This window comes from Neolamprologus brichardi, chromosome 2 (genome assembly GCF_056152115.1).
Source record: "Neolamprologus brichardi isolate AB-2024 chromosome 2, ASM5615211v1, whole genome shotgun sequence".
Taxonomy (NCBI): domain Eukaryota; kingdom Metazoa; phylum Chordata; class Actinopteri; order Cichliformes; family Cichlidae; genus Neolamprologus; species Neolamprologus brichardi.
The window spans coordinates 29,209,061-29,229,890 of NC_142105.1; the positions used below are offsets into that span (position 1 = coordinate 29,209,061).

Genomic DNA, 20,830 nt, shown 5'->3' on the forward strand with positions numbered 1-20,830 from the left:
ATTGTCATCTAAATAAATATAATTTATCTACAGTCATTCGTGAGTTAACATCTGAAAGAAAACTTCCATATAATTATAAGTGCAATTTAATGTCTTTATAAGCAGCGGGCCAAGGCGACAGGTGTATTATATTAACCGATCCAAATTGCTAAGGTGAAGACAAATGACAGCGACACCGTGAGGTCACAGGGGATGGGAAAATGGTAGGAGGAGGAGTATGGGTGCGCACAGCTCGGGGTTTTTGAACGGGCTCTAAAGCAGCGGTGTAACCGATCCCAGCTGCTACTGTGTGGGGAATTGAGAGCTATTCCCGTCCCCCGTATGTTGATCACGTGTCCTTAGGGGACGTTTGCTTTGGGGATCACTTTGGGAGGTAAACGCAGCGCACCGGTGCGCGTAGCCAATTTGGAGAGAAACATCCTTAATAATAATCGTAATGATCCACCGGAGGATCAACCGGATCACTTTTGTTCCGGGGCGTTGTCATACACCCTGTACGGTGGCTTGCTTTACACAGATCAGTAAGGGACTGGCACTCTTTGTGTGCTCCGTGACTCACTGACTTGTCAAAACTTCTGCGCTTACGAGCCGCGATCTTTACTGCGAGCATCACATTGTTGCCATCTCCTGCAACGAGTCGACGTACGGAGCTGTCACTGCGAGCCGAGGTAGGCTGTGTTTCCTTTATGTGTGTTGTTTTGGCGGAATAGCGAGAGTAACATGCACGAGAGGGCACACACTGACTAGGAGCACGAGTTAGTTTGTGGAAGGCGCACGCTGTGCATCATTGTGGGTTGCAACAGTGTAATGATCCATGTCAAATGATACAGTAAGTGTATGACGAGCTCTTATCTGTGTACAGAAACCTGCAGCATGAAGACGTGTGTAAATGTGTGCCTAATCTTCTGCTTCGAAAAAGACGGTGAGAGAAAACAAAAACAAATGCGCTCTTGTTCGTCTGTGGTGGGCAAATATTATGTCAGGGACTTATTGCAAGTGTTTAATGTTCACGGTGGCCTGCAAATTTATTCTCAAAAGTTTTTAAGAGTGCTAAAATTTCTGCACCCCTGTTGACGATGTCGCTGTTGAATATTCTGAATGAACTCTTACTTTTGGAGTGGATTATATTAAAGACTGGTGAACATGCTTTAGCCTTTATGCACTCATCAGTTTAGCCATTGTGTACTGCAACACAACATTAAAACCACTACTACAGCTGAAGCCTATGACACTCATCGTCCAACTACAATGCTGCGCTCTCCTGGGAAATCTTGGTTTCTAGCATTTATGTGGATGTTATTTTTGATATGTACCCACCTAAACGTTGAAAAACAAGGCATGTTTCAGATGGCAACAGCCTCCCCCATTGGAACACTTGCACCCCACCACATCACAAAAACAGTTCAGGAACGATTCTAGGAATGCGACAGAGAGCCCAAGGTTTTGACCCGGCCTCCAAACTGCCAGATCCCAGTACAATAAAGCATTTACAGGATGCCCAGAACGAGCCTGCTTCTCTGAGACTCCACTCTGAAACCAGCAGGAGACAAATGATCCACTTCTAATGTCCTGGTGCTTTTTCACACATGCCCATGTCTCAATCAGTTGCAGCTGTTTTAGCAGCACAAGGTGGACTTGCACCACACTGGGCAGGTGGTTTTAAGTTTAAGGATGACTGATGTAGGAAAACAGGGACTAACCTGAGCTGAGCAGCCACGCCCTGCTGCTTCCAAGCAGCAGAAAGAGAGGCATTTTCTCATTTTTTCCCCCAGAAAGATTAAAAGGAGATTTTTACAGAATACATATAAAAGTTGATTTTCTGAACAATGGCAGGAACACCAGTTGTCTTGAATGTGTTTTGATTTTATGTAATGAAAATTCCATGTTATTATTAAATAAAAATGCCAAACTAGTCCAATAGAAGGCACAAACCAATGCTGTCACCACAAACCTGCTAATAAATTTAATATGAATCCTGCAGAGTCCCTGTTGTGATATTAGATTGTCAGCTTGGTTATTGTGGAGACAGTGCTGCAGGTGACTGTAGAGGGACTCTGGCTTTGCCTTAAGAAAAGTGTAAAATGTCAGCCCCTTATCAATAATGCAGCACACCAAAAACAGTGGGGAGTAAGAAAATGGAACCCACTGTTAGAGACGGTTACCTAGTGCTTCATCATTATTCACATATATAACAAATACTTTATCAAAATCTACTTGGAGTAATTACCAGCAATGCAAATGTTTCCATTCTAATCCTAGTGCACAACCAAAACAAACCCATATGATGAGCTTTAATGTGCCATATCTTGTCATGCTGATCACCAGTGAAACAAATTTAATGTCTATTACAATTTTTTTATTTTTTTATTTTTTTTTTTGAAATGGTTCACCTTCTTATAAAAATGATTTATTTCCTGCTCTCTTACTGCCTGTCTTGTTAATGCACGATCACTGTGGTTAATGAGACAGGTCTCAGTGCATGGGGACTGACAGTTTCAGAGACTGCACTGCTAGTTGGGTGAACACAACTGACACCCTCATTCATCATGCATCCACGGGGTGCTGCTTGCTCTCCTAGTCTATCCACGCTGCGCTTCTCTCCCCTTGTCTTAGTCGAGTCTCGAGTTGCACCCTCAGATGATAATTATTAAGACGTTATACTGATGACAATAGCAGTGCTTTTCTTTTTCTGTAAAAGAGACAGGGAGTCAGCTTCTACGTGCTGGGATGATTATAACTGTGAAAGAGGGTTGGCGTTCGCTGTCGAGGTTGCAGCTGCACGATTTCCAAGAATAGATGTAAATACCAACCGTACAGTAGTGTACCTGTTTGTTACTGCTGGCAGCCAGTAGCTAATTGTGGACTAGCCAGAAAATCAAATATTGTCAAATATGCTTTTTTTTTTTAAGAATCTGTGATATTACTTTATATAAAATGAATATGAAGATGTTTTTCCCCACATTTTTCTAACCAAATAAATGAAAACAAGTCTACATTCTTTTGTGCTGTGCTTCATCGGTGCTTAAAATATGTTACCTGACCTGAAGCAATAATATAAAAGTGCAATTATGAAAGCATTATTAATCTCGCTAATCCCGATGGCGTGCCGTGGTGCAGTTTTCAAATGTAAGAGATGTAATTAGCCCACATATACCATAATTACTGAAGTCTTGACTAAAATTTGCAAGCTTGCATATTGCAGTATCTCTGAGATTTACTCTATTAAACTTTGATGCTTGGGAAAAATCGAATGAAAATAGCAAATAGGTGAATGCCAGTTTTGTGCGCTTGTCTGCAGCAGCAGCAGCAGTCCTTGAATGTCACTGTTCACAATCATTGTTTGCATAGGGAGGTTCTCTGTGCATGTAAGTCAGCTTATCCCCATAGAGCAATTAGGCAGAAAGGATATACAGCATGGGGATGTTTTTACTGAGGTCTGTCTGTCTGTCAACACACTGATGCCTGAATGGGTCTGAATAATCCATATCTTTAAGAGTCCACTTGGCTATCACGGGGTCTGTCTTAACAGCAGGAGAGTCGTTTGAGGATTGCGGCTCCAGCTTCCCATGGAAAAAAGGCTTTCTCGTGAAGTGGTGGCTTGTTAATGTGTATTTTTGTGGCAAATTGTGCGTGTTGTAGTAGCCAGCATGTATATTGCCTCTAAAGAAATGAATTAATCGGCTGGTTATACTCTCAGGATGTTAATGTAATATCGCTACAATTAATACCATTATCTGTAGACGTGAACTCGATTCTTATAGATACATTGGAAAACCTACATGGATAATGTGCTGTAAAATGTTTGTGGGAGCGCTCCAGACACCTTGGTTTTCATTGATCTAACACTTCACGACACAGACCTAAAATCTGAGGCTTCTGCTTCTCTCACCATTGCTGACAGGATTTTCCTTTTGAAAAACATCCAAATTTATAATAACAGGCAAAGCAGATTTTTGATCTTTTCAAGAGTACCTTCCTTTGTGACATTCCTCCATTTCATACATCAGATTATATTGGCAAGACACCAGAAAAATGCAATTTCCCTGTGATTTCACTCCTTATCTCACAATATTATTTTGCTTTGAGGTCTAATAGAAATACAATTATATTTGTAGTGCAGAATCGTGGGCTGCTCCCTGATCTTCTGTTTGAGCTGTGTAGAGATTTCTTCAGCGTGCTGCGGTAAATACAGACCAAAATAAAACCAGTCAAAGCCACGTTTACTTCTTGTCTTAACTGAACAATAGGCAATTTCTGCAGCCTTCTTACAAGTGCTGCCTACTGAGTAAAAGCCAGCTGTGTTTACATATTTGCGTGCCAAATAGATTCATGCCTGCTTGCATCTGTGGTCCCCTGTGTGAGTTTGGATGTTTGTATGTAGACACTTTTCTTATCCAAAAGATGGAAATTGTGACAGTGTGACAGAATAACCTCGGGTAGGCAGGATGCAACTGACGCTACACTGAACAGCACCACAGGTATCTCTGCCAACACAACGGCAACAGAACACTACAGCCTCCAGTCAACATCGCAGTTTGCCTTGCTACTCATCGGGGGTTTAATATTCAATTATGAGGGTCCTCCAGTTCAAGCTGTGCTGGATGGCTTATGGAAAAGCCTCGCTGATTGATGAGTGGGCATCTTAGCTAAATAAGCTCTCAGTTTGCCCCTGAAGGAGAAAAGAAACAAGACAGATGGCTTGTGGGGGTGTTTTTAACTGACGTGGCAGAGGTTTTTTTTGTAGCTTTGCCTTATTGGTGAATATGTGCGGTAACAGAAGCCTTATCGCCAGTGTCCAAACAGATCAAGCCTTAAGTGAAGTCATAAAGTGCTTTCCTTTAAAATACTGGTTTTGATGACTAGTTCTTTAAACCAAAAAATATCAAATAATGCGTTTTTGAAAAATGAATCTTGGAAGGTTCAAAAGTTGAAAGAGGTTTTGTTTTTTTCTAAATGCGTGCCGAAGGGTACCGTGACAGTGTCATCCCACTGCCTTTCTGTTTTAGAACTGTGACAGCCTGTCAAACTGTCATATCCAGCTGAGTCCGAGGATGTGTAGGTCTAGCAGTGTAGTGCTGACAAACAAGCAGAGAGAAAAAGTGGTAGAAAGGGAGAGAGATGCAGGCGGTTGAGCATTTGCTTAGGCACACAGAGGGGTGAGTAGCTTCTCCTCTGTCATCTCATGGCAGATCAGATTCCTCAGCAGTCAGGTATTTGGACCTTGCCAGTGGGCTGTTTTGTTGGCTGAAAGCTGGACCAAGCTGTCAGTCAGATTAGCACTGTGAGCCACTGGTGGGAGCGCAGTCCTATCCTCAGGGGCACAGCCATTTCAAAGATCTGTAAATCCCCAGCAGTGAGCATTCACACACAAACACACATGGGCGTGCGCAACCCCCACCAAAGAAATAAGGGACGAGATCAAGCCAGGTCATGGGAGGCTCTTTCCAAATAAAGTGTTCTTTCGGGAGACTGCTGCCTTCTCCGTGCCCTTCATGCACATGTGCATGCATTTATCCTCAAACACCCACACAGTCACACACATACACACACATCCTCCCTCCTGCCTCCTCCAAATTGGGACAGCAAAAGCTCTGGCACATGGTTGGCTATCCAGTATCTATGGCTTTCACACTCTAGTCATTATGTACTGTAGCCAGTATGTTATTGCCTCCATATAAAAACGCATTAACGTGAAGTGTGATCTGGTGAAAGCCTTTGTAATATTTCATATCTAAGGATATTCTCGGGGTATACAAACTAAAAATTTATTGGGCAGACAAAACTGGATCATGAAGCGGCAAATTGATTTTTCCCCACTTTTTGCACTGATGACAGTTACAATATGCAGTCGAGCTGAATGGACTGAATGCATTTGTATAAGGTCTTTTAACCCATGTTGTGCCAGCATGGCCTGACGGTGGTTCTTGTGATGTCAGGAATGTTTTCCCTTTTCAGTATTTCACTCTAAATGTTAAGTGGGAAGGAAAGTTCAAAGCAGTCATCGTATGTGTTGTGCATTCAGAAGAACGTAGTGCTGCTTTTCCTATTTCAGAGTGAAGCTCCAGAGTAGGCATACTGCACGTAGATATAGCGCTGCCTAAATGCACTGGAATGACACTTTTTATTTTTCATGTGAGGAAACAGAATATCTAAGCATAATTGAATTTCAGTCATCGCTAAAACTTCATTCATGCGTAAGATCCAATAATGAATCACTGAATGGTCAAAGGTTTCATATTGACATTTAAGCCTCATTGATTAATTCAGGGCATCCACTCATGCCTCGGGTAACCTTGCATGCAAGAAAACATTCTTCCGTAAAAGCTGTTGGTAGCTGTTGACTGCCTTCAAACAACACAGGATTCAATAGTTTTTTCTTTAGTTTCTGTATTAAGATGAAAAGGCAGCCAAAGTTTAGCGGTCCCATCTTAAATGGTAAAAATTAACTAATGAAAAGGAAGTAAAACTAGGATCTGTGGTGTTATTTTCTCCTTCATTCACATGAACAGTCTGTTTAAAAAGTGATTGTACTTTTAACATTCTTCCTTTGGTGCCCCCCTGCTCTGTTGAACTTACTGTTTTTTCCTCTTTATCTAAACTCAACCTTTCGATACCCTTTGATAGAGCTGGTTGCTGATTTTGATGTCATGTCTGTCTCACTGTCACACCACAGAGTATGTGACAAGTTGACCACCTTATAGGGAGATAATTGAACTGTAGCGAGAACAGTGATGTGAGCTGGCCATATAGTGGCTGATAAAGATGGTCAGACAGGCAGATATGGAGATGAGGGTGGAAGACAGATGAATTTATCATCCATTTATAAAGTTAATCTGACGTTTTGTCATGTGCTTACATGGCCTTAGAGAGGAACCGCAACTCAGCCGTATGCACGCTCGAGCGAGCATTGCTGATGTGCTTTGATAGTTAAATAACGCTACACGTCTGAACGCGCTCCTCTGTTGCTTTCCTTTATCTCAGACCTGGGATCAGCCGTGAATACAAAGTGGTTCCCATCTTCCGGTCTTGTATGTCGTAAGGGTTTGGATGTGTTTACTTCCCAGGAGATGGTTTGGAGACCACTGTTTGTCCTCTGAGACCACTGCTATGCAGCTCTATTTATGGCAGGGCCCTCTGTGAGGTTGTGTTTCTGTCTCTCAGTGAACAAAGCTCTATATACTCATCTTCTGGCGTTGTCGTTTCTCTTGGGCTTGCTCATCTTGCTGTGGATGCAGGTGAACCGGTCTGTGCAAAATGTTCATACACTCCTCTGTTATAAACCTTTAGTCTACCAATTTTTTTTAGTAGCAAGAAAATCCGTTTTTGATTATTAGTAAGCAATGTTCTGTTGGAAGCGCCACATGAAGAAAAGGTGAACAGTAGATGCAAGTTGGACATGCATGCGTGTTGTGTGTAGATAAAGTTTACCTGAGCCTTACTAGATCTTTTTTTTTTTATACCCAATACTTTTTTATGTCTTCAAATTCTCTGATATTTTCAGTTTTATAATTTTATATGATTTTTAGGTTTGTTTAACACTTCACTTCCTCTACAGATTCTTTTTAATGTATTTAATTCAATTCAACTCAATTCAATTTTATTTATATAGCGCCAAATCACAACAAAAGTCGCCTCAAGGCGCTTCATAGATACAGAGAAAAACCCAACAATCATATGACTCCCTATGAGCAAGCACTTTGGCGACAGTGGGAAGGAAAAACTCCCTTTTAACAGGAAGAAACCTGCGGCGGAACCAGGCTCAGGGAGGGGCAGCCATCTGCTGCGACCGGTTGGGGTGAGAGAAGGAAGACAGGATAAAGACATGCTGTGGAAGAGAGACAGAGGTTAATAACAGATATGATTCAATACAGAGAGGTCTGTTAATACATAGTGAGTGAGAAAGGTGACTGGAAAGGAAAAACTCAATGCATCATGGGAATCCCCCGGCAGCCTACATCTATTGCTGCATAACTAAGGGAGGATTCAGGGTCACCTGGTCCAGCCCTAACTATATGCTTTAGCAAAAAGGAAAGTTTTAAGCCTAATCTTAAAAGTAGAGATAGAGATAGTGTCTGTTTAGAACACATATAGTAAAATTTCGACATATGCCAGTATGTGAAATTTAATCAGACTGTGATTCTTATCATCTTGATTATTATCGTTCAGTATTACTGTTCACGCACAGAGCCAGCTAAATGACTCAATCATGCTCCTCAATGTTATCAACCAACTCCCCCCTTGAGTGTTTTTAGTAGAGGAAGATTGCATGACCGAGGTGACGCGTACTGCATTTAGAGCAGGAAGGTGAAGTTACGCATAACTAAGTAATCCAACACAGAGGCAGAGATGTTGATGTTGTGATGCTCAGCAGCAAGCCGCTTGGGGTAATCTTAATCTATCCAAATTGTGTTTAACCAAAGTGCCAGTCATTCTTAACGCAGGCACTTAGCTGTGCTAGGAAATAAAAAGGTTATGTCTTAACTTCTTCTTCTTAATTCCACACTTGCAGTTTATCTCTTCCCAAGAAACACAACAGCTTTGTAAAGTGTCTTTTTTTTAGCTTCATATTTAAATCCCTTAAAGAAAACTATTATGCAGAAAGAGATTTTCTGCTGATAGTGAAGAGCAATGACTTGGGATGAACCTTTAGTTTAGCGACGCTGTATAAAACATCATCTAGTTTTTATCCATCTTCAATGAACGCATATGTAAACGTCAACATACACGCCATCTCCGGGCACATAAAAAGCTATTCATCTTTAATTGTTCTTGATCACAGCCGTCCTCTTACTTTGCTATTCAACACCAGTATTACATGTATTAATGATCACGTACTTTATTCATAGATTTCGGTTGGGTGTACAGGCTGCAGTAGTTTACATTGAAGATGACAGCGACCTCTGGCCGTCCTCTGTCGCCACTTGTTTTACTTATAAAAAGCAGCGGGGGATCTGGGTGGGTAGGGTGAATTCACTATGATGAATTACTCCTGACCTCTCACTGTCTTCCCGACCTCTGCTGCCAAAGTGCAATGTAAGGATTTCCATGTACATGCATGCATACGCTTACACTGTACTTCCTCCCGCTCCTCTCTCTCTCCTTCTCTCTTTCTGTCTGTCTCCTCCCGTCTGTCATTCCCAATTACTGTGTGCGTCTCTGTCTTATTCAGATTTATTCGATACACATACACACACCCTGGCTGCAAATATGATCTAAATCTTCCCTTTGTAGTTTGCAATCATCTCCTCGCAGGCCATCTTCGTTCTTCGCACGTCGCTGCCAGTTTCCAGCTAGATTATCCGTTACTCGTCTGCTGTGTTGATGAGAATGTTAACTTTTAGGTTTGCGGATTGAAGAAATCATTTGACACCAGCATGCGGTGTTAAATTAGAAGGTCACATTTTTTTTTTTTGTTTGTCTGTTTGTTTTTTCAGAGACTGAATCAACTATTTCACCTGACAGAACAACAAATGACCAATCAGCCATATTTAACTAACACACATCTGAATAACCAGGGAGAGGGGCTGGTGGCTCGAATCAACCTGTGTTTTAAATGTATATTAACAAAGTGGCGGCTTGTGTTGTATGGTTTTGTAGAATATTGAAAAGTGAAAAACTTGAAATTTGTTTAGTTTGCATACCACTTAAGCAAATAATTAAACTTGCATGGTTATAGTTGCATAAATCCATCTGCCCATTCATTTTCTTAAGTAGCAGTTTGGGTTCATGGAGGGAGGCTGGAGGCTATCTCATCTGTCATAAGGCAAAGGGTAGGGTACACCCTGGATGGGTTGCCAGTCTCTTGTACTGCTAAATGGGGACAACGATTTTTCACATCATCAAAAATGGAATAAATGCAGTGAGTCACAAGCAAAAGAAAAAAACTTCACTAGTGAACGTGCTGCGATACCTCCACCTCAGCGTGTTGATAAGTATGGCAGTAAGAGTGGATAATGGAAGTACTTTGTGTTGTTATCCTGAAATACACATCACTTTTTTTAATACAGCTGTCACATCCATAGTAAGATCAACTATGTTCCAATTAAAAGTGTTTAAAGTGACTAATGTTATGTAAATGCTTAAGCTAATGTATTTTTACTAATATTATATCACATAGTTGTAATGTAAATTATTCAGCAACCATCCTGATAATTCAGAATGAGTCCCGTCGATAAAATAAAATGTTAACATTTTACACAAACAGTCAGCCATCACCATGTCAGTGATTAACGTAACTTTTAATAAAGGGGTTCAGGTTAAAGTTTGTGGGGTAATATTGTTGGAGTTTGTTTGGTTTCTTTTTTGCCATCGTATCAGATTGGATATTGAGAATTCTGTAATTCTACTGTTGGTACTGCCACTAGATATCTGTTGGCACTGATACTTACAACACAATCTAAGACGCTGCAAGACACACTTGAAAGTGCTGAAGACTGTATATGTGAGCCACAGGTTCATATGGTCATGGGTCAGATACAGTAACTCCATAAAACTCAATAGTACTCAAGGGCTGTAATACTCAGCTTATCACATTTATTTTAAGAAAGCTCTAGTTCTGAAAAGGCGCTGACCTTTTGAACAAAAAAAAAAGCTACAGTGAAGTCAATGAAAAGTGTAGATGTACAAAAGTTTATTGCACAATACTGGATATAAAACTCAAGAAACTTTAGAACTCTGATTTATTTGAGTAATTTAAGCACGATGTACTTTACAAAAAAAAAAGCTTCTGGAGGATATAGTGCTTCTAGTATCATTGCCCTTTTCCACCATGACCACTGGGTTTTTCACACGGAAAATAAAGACTTACTGTTACATCATGGCTTTTTCAGATCCTTTGGTTAAATTCCTCAGCTGAAGAGAGAGGAAACCTATCCTTAGAAAACCCCCGCAAAAGCAAACTCGCATAACCCAACACAATCTGAGATTCCTGGGAATAGGCCGGCAGCCCATTCTCCCCAACACATCTCCACCACAACCCCCGGCATTCTGCGGCTGTGTTTAGGATGTGATCTAAGATTGAAAACACACACACACACACACACACGTTTAAATTCTGCCAGTTTGTTTGTCTGTTTGGTTATCACAGAAATGCTGTGAAACATATGAATAGGTCCTGGGTGTTGTCACTCTTTCATATGTGCTGAGATGTGAAACCATAGTGCTGCTGATTGTGTTTGAATGGGTCGAGATAATGAACTAGACGCTTTATGTAAAAATTTTATCACAGCACCACTGCCTGTGTGACTTCATAATCGCACCCTTAATGCATTCACTTTTGAGTTAAGAGACCCAAGTGGATTGGTTAAAGGCTATTTTCTTTGTGATATTCTTTGATATCCCAGTAGATTTTATAGTCCCGTTCTTCTCTCTCCTGCAGGCAGAGAGAAGAAAAGGTTTGGATTTTTTTTTCTCCAAACATTGCTCCAAGTACTTTGAACTGATTTCTTTTTTCTTTTCTGTTTTTTCAAAAGAAGGCTGTCTAAGCAGATCTAAGACACTTTTTACTCTGTTTTAATGAACATTACATCACCAACTGACAGGTTTGTACTTATGTGACTGCCTCATTATTCTGGTCCTATCCTGGCATTGTTGGCTGTAACACAGTTACATTTATTTTGTATTGCTTGGATAAATTGCAATTATAACACATTTTTTATTGATTGGTCAGTCAAAGGTGCTTAAATATCATTTATTCGCTTACTTATTATTTTGTGTGTATGCTAATGTGGTTATAACCCAACATTCACATACAACAGCAACAATAAACTGTAAGAACACAATGATCCTCCTAATAGTGCATTAAGCCAGTAGTTATTCTGGACAGGGAATCTAATCTCCTCAGAATGACAGCGTTTTTAAGCGATGTCGACAGCATATTGAGCCTTAGTTTCTCTTGTCCTTCCCAAGGGATCTTGCCGGTGCCTTCAAATCAAGCGTGGCATATAGTATTTCTGCCTTGTAATTAGATCCTTGCTACTTTGCATGCTAACTGTGGGACAGAAGCAGTGTGATGGTGAAACATTTGTCATGGAATAGCAAGGCTTCACTTGTGAGGCGCCATGTATAAAGACAACTTGCATTTCTTTTCCCAGTGGTCACACTGCATTAGTGCTTTTGCAGCTGACTAATATTTTCTCCCTGGGAGTTATTATGTATCTCTTATGTATCTTATACTAAACACCGCTGTCCAATCCCAAGAGTGGAAAACCAGAGCAAACAGCAAAACGCAACATTTGAACGTCTGGCAGAATTGAGATGTTCAGTCAGTTGGTCAATCAATCAGCCAATTAAAATGAACTCTGAACATTTAAAAAGACATCTGTGTTAAAACAGTTTGTGCTGTTATGTTATTTAAAGCATCAGGGAGCCTTCCACTGCATTGCTTGCTAGTTCGATTTTGCTACCTTTTAAATAAAGACAGGCAGACTGTTTCTCCTGTTTCATCGTCTGACTCGTCTTATGCAAGACAACCAATTCTCTACTAATGTCAGAGAATTGATTGTTCATGTTGAACCATGTTTTTTTGTGTTTTTTTTAATGTTGACTTTACTTTAAATTAATTAGCAAAAGAGCAGCATTTTGTACCAGACACCACGCCAGGAGCTAGGAATCAATTTGACTAAATTAATTAACTTTGGAAAAGCGATTAACTAAAAGTGCTCACATTTAAGAGCAGTGTTCCCTCGTGTAAACACACTGATCATTTCCTTTGCTATATAGCTTTTCAAAGGCTTCAACCAGCTGACCATAGGTAATGCTTGATAATAAGACTAAAACTAAAAATGAGGAAAGAAACAGTACCTGACTTCAGATGCTATAGAGGCAAATGAGTAGCGCATGTGCTTAATGTGTGTTTTCTATTAAAGTTATGTTGTATATCCCTATGGGGCAAAATGAGTAACTTTTTGCAAATAATTTAAAAGCTCGATCATTATGAATAGTAGAGTCCGACGGATATAGGAACGTTGAGAGTAATATCAAAATTTGGTGACTTAACAATCCAATACATAGCAACCAATATTTTGTCTTTCAAACAAATTTTGCTAAAATTTGCTATGTGTAGTTTGATTATCGCAATAATGGATTACTTTTACACTCTCTCCAACTGCTTGAATAAGCTGGTTGTTGTGTTTGTGGCGTTCGAAACGTGTTGTTAGCAGGTAATTTGCCGAGTGGTGGAAAAAACTTGAACATTTATAGCATGTTTTAGGGTGTTTTCCCCATCGTTTTGTTAGCTTTTCATTTTTTATTCATCAGCATTCATAAACACCAATGCAGATGCATCAGCAAATATCTAATATAAAAAAATGGCTAACTATTATATCAGTCAGCCTCTAATTATGAATCAGTCTTTCATAATTAATCTATGTTCCAAAGTGTTCGGTGAGATGCTACATTTTTGTATTTAAATTATACCGTTTGCAAACCTTGACATACACTTTTATCATCTTATGTGTGAATAAGTCAAACCATCATACACTTGAATGTTACATTATCTAGTCTACGGTAAAGCTTGGGTTTAGGTTTCTAAAACATAGCAGTTTGTGTCATTAAGTATTTTAAAACATTTTAACATGTTAGTATCCATGCAACCTACTGCTGCAATTACATTTTTAAGTGGTTCAAAGATATTTTCAATTTATTCAACACATAAAAAAATGTGGTAGCTTTTGTATCTCCTTCATAAGACATTATGCTGCTTAAATGGAAGAAGAAATTTGACCTTTAAGCTGCCTTTAAGCTCTTACTTCCTTTGGCTTCGAAGAACATGTGCTGCTGAAATGTCATGTTACTATAGATTTTTCTTTATGTTTTTCTTAGTAGGTGAGACCACGGGCAACATTTTTCACATTTTCCTTCATAACTCAGTGACACAGACTTGACATATGCTATAAGTCAAGAACAGTTTCTGACTTAACTTGTGTTAGTATAGCATATGGCTGTTAACTGATGTTAAAATGTTACAAGATCTTAACAGAACAATACAATGAGATGTGAAGGTCATATTTATACATGTATTTAAACAGAAGAGAAGCAAAATCTATTTATTTATATGGCATAATGTGTGATACAATATGTCTTAACACATATAAAACACACTATTTCGCACAAAAATATGTATTTTTTCATTTTAAATTATGTAATTTTCACATTCATCTAAACTTTAGGCAGCAGAATAAAAATAGGGTATATCCAGAAAGTAGCTTTCTTCTATTGGAATCAGTTTTGTCCTTGAAATTTTTTTCAGCTGTGAAGTTATTCTGCACATCTTTGATATCTTTATTGGGAGAATCTTAATAATCATGTGCAGAGTGAGTGTAATCATTCTACCTGGTTTCAGCTTTGAGCAATCAAGTGTGTTGCAACTGAAACTGTCTCTCTTTTAATGTTTGACTCATTTTTGCAGGGCTTATTACATTTCTTTCTTTGTGATACTATTGCATGTATTTATATATTTGTGTCGTAAATGAGTCTGGATTAATTACTAAATATTGCAGTGAAAGTGAAAGGGGTATGTTGGGGATTAGTTGCATTTAGCCAGCTGTATTCATTCTTTACTGAATTTTTATCACTTTAATAAAAAAAACACCTTAAGCAAAAAAGATGAATCAGTTTGCGTGGATCAAAACACATTTCCCTCCTACTATATGCCTATCCTATAACAGCTTGATGTTTTTCGCAGCTTTCCACTCCATATGAAAATTTGATGTTATATTAAGATAATATTGTCACACATTTCCTCACTGGCCTGTTTTTAAGGCATCTTTTCTTCTATTTCTTTATTTTTTTTGCCTCTCTGCCTAGCAGTGACAGCTTCAAATATCCTCTGATGTGGGGAGTTACTTTTATTCTTGAATTAGGGACGTGTTTTTATGTTTGCCAAGAAGTAGGCCTATTCTCCACCTCTCACTCTGAACTTTGCTGACAAGGGAGATGCTAATAATTAATGGCGTTTTTGAAATCTCTTTTAAGATTCTCTAGGAAACTGCACAAGGGCGGGAAAGGAAGTACATAAAATGGCTTGGAGCGTGCAGCAAAAACAAAAAAAAATCAGCCACAGTCAGATGGGAGGTTTTTTTTTTAATCTAGAGAAACAAATTGCAGTGTCTCTCTTGCTCACAGACATACAGAGACACACCACAAACATATGTGACCCATTTTGGGTTCCACTTCATAAAGTGGGCAGCCATATAGTTATTATTGTTATTATTAGTTCATGTAGTTAGTTCACTTTGTACTATTTGTGACATAAGGTTGCAAGCCTGCATTTATACTACTGCATGATATGAAAAGCTTAGAATTAATAAATCATGAAAGGTGCTATTATAAATAGTACTAATAATATATAAATTAGACAAAAAGTCTACTTGAAATATCTGTAGATTTTGACTGGATGGTTACTTGTTGATTACCTCTTAAGGGCCTTTTCCCATATATTTTACATACAACATATTTTCAAGGCAACATACTTTAAATAAGAAATTACTAGAACAAGGAAAAACCCTCAAATACTTGGCAATATATGGAAATAAAGTGGAGATAGACACCTAAGATCCTGCAAGACAGAAGAGGGATGAAACAGATGGAGAAGGAGATGAACAGGAACAACTGTGATAGGAAGACAGATGGGGGTGTTGAGGAGTAAGGGACCATTTGGTACTCAGTGGGTGCCCCCATAAAACCAGTGCCCTTTGCTGCTGTTACAGTGTGTACGCACGCATAGAAATGTAAAGCTGTGGCCTTTGTTCTCTAAAGAAGAGGTCTGTTTCATAATGGATTTCTCAGGACATGACTCCTGCCACCCGGACTGTATTGAATTTCACCAGCAACAGCAGCTCCTACAGCACTGCTATTTAATACTGCAGGAGACTACACCATAAAATGGAGAGTTTTTATTTATTTCTCTCTATTATTTATTTTATTTACCCGCCATGGGTAAGGTGATTATGCTTCTGTTTAGCGCACACAGTAGTTTGCATTTTAATGCATTTACTCTGTACATTTGTGTATGTGTGCGGTCTCTGAGAAAATAAACTATTCATGACTAATAGTCACTCCAAAATGTAGTTTGATGGGTTGAAAAATTCAGTTGAAAAAAATCCTGCAATGCAGAGAAAATAGTTCAATCAAATTGAATAAGTGTAGAAAATAAATTTATAATAAAATCATTGTCTGTCTAATGTCGCTTAGGATACTTTACTTGGACGTAACAGTGAAGGATTTCTGTGCATATTTGAAATGACAATTACTGTAGAGTCACTCTGTAGTCAGCTAAATGCCTCCACAGCTGCTGCCATCATGAAACCTACAGCAGGTTGAACAAAGCTTTTAAATTTGTACCTAATAGTGCGGCATCTCAACATTTTTAGCTCATCAGTCCTTCGGCCAGATGAGCTTGAGTCTGTCCATCTACCCATCCATCCCACCAGTTCACAGTAATGGCTACACTAAAGTACTGATCAGATGATCATCCCGTAGAGCTTCATCCAAATTGCACCCAAGGTCAAACTCAAATGTGTCATTTTCCATTTTCACATGAATTGTTACTCCTCTTAGATTACTGGATGGTTGGATGGATGGATGGGCGAACTGGTACTTATATAGCACTTTTCTGCTCTAACTGAGCACTCAAACCACTTTTTTAAGCCTCATTTATCCAATTAGACACACATCCATACTAGTACTTTTTTAATATCTAATTGTTTTACCTAATATTCACTCACACACATGTTGGAGGCAACTTGGGGTTCAGTATCTTGCCCAAGGATACATCGACATGCAGACTGGAGGAGCCGGGTAATCAATATCCGAACTTCCGATTGGTAGACAACCCACCTTACCTTTTGAGCCACAGCTTCCAGAGCCCTAAAGACCTTTTTTTATCACATTTTAGCAAAATTGGTCCTGGATATGAATGTTTGCAAGCATCCCTGACTTCTCAGTGGATTTAAATTCACATTAGTTTGTGCAGCCAACCAGTCACAAGAAAACATAACTTTCGTGCTGTACTTCAAACAACTCATCAACTGCGATAGGTCATGAGCAGAATTAACTACTATGATTCTGGTTTCTTCTTTTGTGATGAATCAGGCAGACAGTTTTAAATATTTAAACAAAACTATAATATGTTATCTGTGTAATTATCATGACTACACGGGGATCAAATAAGAGGACATAATTGCAGATGTCACAGATGTATTACTTGGGTCATAATGTAATTATGTATATAATTATGTAATTAATCATTTTAGTAATGTGTTGTTCATTATTTATTTTAATGTGTTACTTCTAATGAGAACTGCTGATGGCTCTGCCTATTTAAAGTCATCACAGCTGTTTCTCAAACCTATTCTCCAATAGTTGCCTGTTCATCTGCTGTGCCTGTAGCTACATTTAGGTGGAATTTTATCACATAACACACACATTTGTTTCAATGAGGAAGGGAAAAAGAACACCCTACAAAGACCTAAAATAAAAGGCTACCATTAAGAATAGTTTATTTTATGTCACTCTCAGTAATGATGTGCATAATCACAGCTAAAATCTTGTGTGTGTTTTTCCAGGAAACACTAGATGGCACTATGGATATGTAATCCCTGAGAAATCTTTCTCCCTCATTCACTTTCTTGCTTTCATATACAAAAAATATTAACAAAATTTTATTGTGTCATGCAAACAGACCGATTACAAAAGATTTTCATGCTATGAAGAGGAAAATGGATTCTTTTGTGTGCATTTGTGGCTGTAATCTTGGGGTAAACGCCTGTTTTTTGTTTTCAGTGCAGGACCTGAACTTGTGCAGGACTTTCAAGTAGCAGTGCATGCACTTAATTAATGGAGTTACTACAACCGTTCAAGGAAGAGCTGCAGGACTCTTATAAACATGTTTGTGCCTGTATACATGAGAGGATGAGATAAACGAAAAGAAGGTTGTATAGCTGTTTTTGTGGTGAGGGGGTGCTTTGTATGTAGGGGAATAAATTAGTATGTGTGGAGTGTTTGCTGTAACTAATCGTGAGCATATATACAGAGTGTTCCTCTCTTAACAGCTCTGTGCATTTCATGTCATGTACTTAAATCTGTTCCATATTTGGGATTAGCCTACCATTCATTTACCGCTGTTCTCCTTCTATCTATATATATTTTTTGCATGTATACATTTCATTTTGATTCCTAAACTCCTCGGTCTTTATTCTTTTCTTCTTTCATTTTTCCCCCTCTCACTTCCTTCTTCTCTCTCCATATTGGTCCCCTCAATAAAAATCAATGCGATCTATCTGACCCTGTCTAGAGGCAGCTTTAAGTATCCTGGCATCAATATGCCAGAAAACGGTGCCTGCCCAAGATGTTACTGCTCTAGTGGAGAACTATGCGCTTCGATATAATTTCAGAAAAATGTATCTTCTGTGAAATAATGGATTTTTTTTAAAAGTTATATTAGTTAATGCTGACACATACTCTGTGGTCAACATTTTGATATACAAAGCCAGCCTGTGTGTGTGACTTTGTACATGTAAAGTGTGTAATTCCTACTGATGTATGACCATCATGCTGACAATATAGGGTCAAAACTGCCGTTACGCTGGCCTAGGGTCACTTAAACAGTGTGCCTGAAAGTCCTGTGACATCATTTGTATGCGTCAGCAATGCCACAACAAAAGAGGTATACCTGCGGCTCCGTGCTTTTTGTCAGAATGGGGGAGTGCAGTGTTTTATGTAGCCATTTCCCTCATTGCAAGGTTTCAAAAATGGCGGTGATGACTTTCATGAAGGAGATCCTCTCATGACTTATTGAGTGACCAGATGCTACCACTTAATGGAAAACCCAAAAAACCAAGTCAAGCCGTGCCAAGTAGGTACTAGTGGAAAAGGGCTATTAGAAATGTGTCAGCGTGAAGGCAAATGTTTGCTTCATACTTTTTAAAGTTCTACTACTGTTTGGCTAGTAATTAGGGATTGCATACAAGTCGTGTCTTGGTTATAAGTATTTTAGCCTTGTTAAACATGTAACATGTGACCTGCCATCAAGACAACAGATTGAAAAGCACTAAACCCAATTCCCACAATAACTGTCACGCAATATTAACTTGACAAAGTCATCAAAATTAGTTGTATTTTCTGTTCGATGAAAAATAAAGGAAGAATACAGCATCAAAAATAGTTGGGAATTGAAAGCGATTGAAGTGTTTGAAGTTTCAGCACCGCAAACTTGATAAAGCACTTGCAGCAGTATATTTCAACTGACTTATTCAAGCAAAAAATAGTGTGCAGAGGCAGCAAATGCTCTAACCAAAGAACTAAAGATTGCAAAAGTTTTTATGGGTGACCAATACTTTTCTCAGGATGAAAAACTCTTTCAACTTTAACCAGAACTGCAGATCCATATCTATGGTGTAAAGTTTCATTCTATAATCTGAAAAGACTGAATTATACAATTGACATACAGATCTGAAAATCCTCTCTGTGCAGTCAGTATCTGTTCCTATCTGGTTATTACTAAAGGCAGCTGTACAGGCTGAACGTGGCCTTATTTTGCATTTGAGTTTAGATAATCTGTCATGTTTGGCTAAATACTGTGCAGCTCTTTCAGATTCAGTCCAGACTACTTTCTCAACAGCTGTGAAACTTTCTCTAAACAGCCATGGGTTTCAAAGAATGTAGACTCCTGACCTTTCTCTAGCATCACTTATTGAATGGATGGCCTATGTGTGTTATTATTTTAACAGTTCATTATTAGGGTTTTCAACACTGTAGAACAGCGGTCCCCAACCTTTTTTGCACCACGGACCGGTTTATGCCCGACAATATTTTCATGGACCGGCCTTTAAGGTGTCGTGGATAAATACAACAAAATAAAACTAGTACCGGTACCGAAAAAAAGAAAATTTATTCATAACACACGTGAAAAGACCCAGGAAAACCGAATAAACGATAAAAACGATAACAAAATAACGCTGAAACCTGATTAAAAACCCTGAAAACTATACATTTCACACCTGAGCCTCAACTCTCGCGGGTTGGGGACCGCTGCTGTAGAATATTAATCATTAACCATGTGCCAAATAGAAATATGCACTGGTTTTTACTTGTTACTTAGATATAACCACAACACAGTTTAGTTTAATTATATAACCTTGAGGATTTCTCATAATGTAAAACCTTCAGTATACATACGAGTGGAATCAATGTTCCACCAAACATTACTGGAGACCTCAGCCAGAAATCAGTTACAATGTTTTGTTATTTACAATATGTCGTTGGTATTTTTTGATTGACTCGCAGCTTTTCTACATGCTTAACATGTTGGGATTTGCCTCTTAGTGACCTTTTCTCAAACAGAGCTAACAAATCAATCACAGAGGAAGCTCTGTTAGTTTTAAACAAGCACGCTGTTCAACTCCACTGTTTACCCACGCTAATTAGAACACTTCATTGTCAAGAGAGTTGCCTGGCAGTGTGTGTATGTTTGTGCCTGCGTGTGTGTGTATAGACTTATAATATTCAGTAAGCCCAACAAGGCCACAAAAACTGACACAACAAGACAAGGACGGATTACATATTCTCTCTTCTTTTTCTGTTGCCAAAAGAAAAAAATCAGTTATTGATTTATTTATTTTTTCCCAGAAAAGAGTAGTAATAGACAGGCTTGATGGTTAAGTGGTTTATTAAGATGGCTATTAGAAAACTGCCTGAAGCAGCTGCAGACTTTAAGTTGTCTTACAGTTAAGTTGCCAGCCAAGCGATTATATAAAGATAGGGGAATTGGGGAAGGCCTTAGAGGAAAGTATGACATAGCAACTTCTCTACTCTTAACAAGGAAATATCACCT

The 20,830-nt window shown here is 38.9% G+C and overlaps 1 protein-coding gene across 1 annotated transcript in view; it reads left to right on the forward strand.

Moving 5' to 3' along the window:
- Window positions 1-238: 238 nt before the first annotated feature.
- mid2 (midline 2) overlaps window positions 239-20,830 on the forward strand; it is a 154,368-nt gene continuing 133,776 nt past the window's right edge. The window contains exon 1 of the mRNA XM_006781338.3: window positions 239-668. The gene's annotated coding sequence lies outside the window, so the exon portion shown is untranslated. The remainder of the gene's footprint in view (window positions 669-20,830) is intronic.